Genomic DNA, 1432 nt, shown 5'->3' on the forward strand with positions numbered 1-1432 from the left:
AAGATTATCTTCTGTGTCTGTGTTAATTGGTTTCCCTTTTCTTTGTTGAAGAGGGTCTGTGCAATCCTTCTGCCTAGTCCACCATCTTGCCCCGCCTCCTCGCCACCATATGTTTTATGCTCTGATATGTAGGTTGAATTTGGAGAACCTTCTTTCATGTTCTCTAAGATTTTGCTAAATCTCTGTCAGGTCTTCTCAGTGTTCTAATGGATTCACATTTGGAGCATACAGTACAGGAGAACAGAAAACTAACACCAAGGAAAATGCCTGCTGATAGGTTTAGAGATTAGATTTTCTCAGTGAAGTTGAAGTTCTGAGATTACACAGCAATTTTTTCTTATTTCCTGTTGTCTAGCTTTCACTTCTTTTTCTATTACTTGGTCTTCATTTCTATAGATTGATAATTTGAGTCATAGTTACCAAAACCAAACTCACTATTGTTGAGTTGAGTCAGATAGCGACCCCTCCTTGGGTTTTTGAGGCAGCATCACTAGGGAAGTAGATTGCCTAAGCTTCTTTCCAAGGAGTGTTTGGTGGGTTTGAACCGCCAGCCTTCTGGTGAGCAGTCAAATGCCTTAGGCACTACGCCACCAGAGACTCAGAGTTATTTGAGGATATAATCTAATTGCAGTAATTAATTTCATTTATTATTGATATTATGTTAATAATATGAATGCTGATAAATTAATTTCATTTTACTTTATCATTGTTAATGATATAAATCTTGCTCCATTTCACTAGTATCATATGGGATGTTCCTTGAAGTCATCTTGATGCCTCTGTGGAGAAGCAGTTACATGCTTTGGAACAAAGTGATCCTCTCAAATTCAATAAAATTGGTTTTAAATCCTTGTTCTACCACTTATGAGCAATAGTTAACTTCTCTATACTTTGATTTCTGCATGCATAATTATACATATAAAAATAACTTACAGGGTTATTTCCTGGTCAATTTGTATTGTAATTTTCAATATAATTTTGGCTTTCATCCTCACTATTTCATTCAGAAATAAAACAAAACCAAGAGCACTCTAGCACAAGAGTCAACATTAATCATGACTTTCTTTTATGTTCATAGATAAACTGCAAATGTTACTTTTGTATATATACATGTATTTGTATTGTTCACATAATAAGCTTTAGTTTGAATTGTCAGAAGGGTCAACTCACCAGGTTGCAATGGTATGCAAATAGCTACCGATCTATCATGTAGTTAATATTTGGCTAGGTGATAGGCATAAATCATGCTGGGATTTGACTATCGAAAGGAACAATCTACATGGCATTTATTATCGAGTGTAGAATGTTGTTGTTGTTATGTGCCGTCTAGTCAGACCCGACTCATAGTGATCCCTCCTTGGGTTTCTGAGGCGGTATCACTCTGGAAGTAGATTGCCCAAACTTCCTTTTGAGGAGTGGCTGGTGGGTTTGA

The sequence above is a fragment of the Orycteropus afer genome, unplaced genomic scaffold (assembly GCF_000298275.1).
Source record: "Orycteropus afer afer isolate SDZICR_OR568_19922 unplaced genomic scaffold, OryAfe1.0 scaffold00908, whole genome shotgun sequence".
NCBI lineage: Eukaryota > Metazoa > Chordata > Mammalia > Tubulidentata > Orycteropodidae > Orycteropus > Orycteropus afer.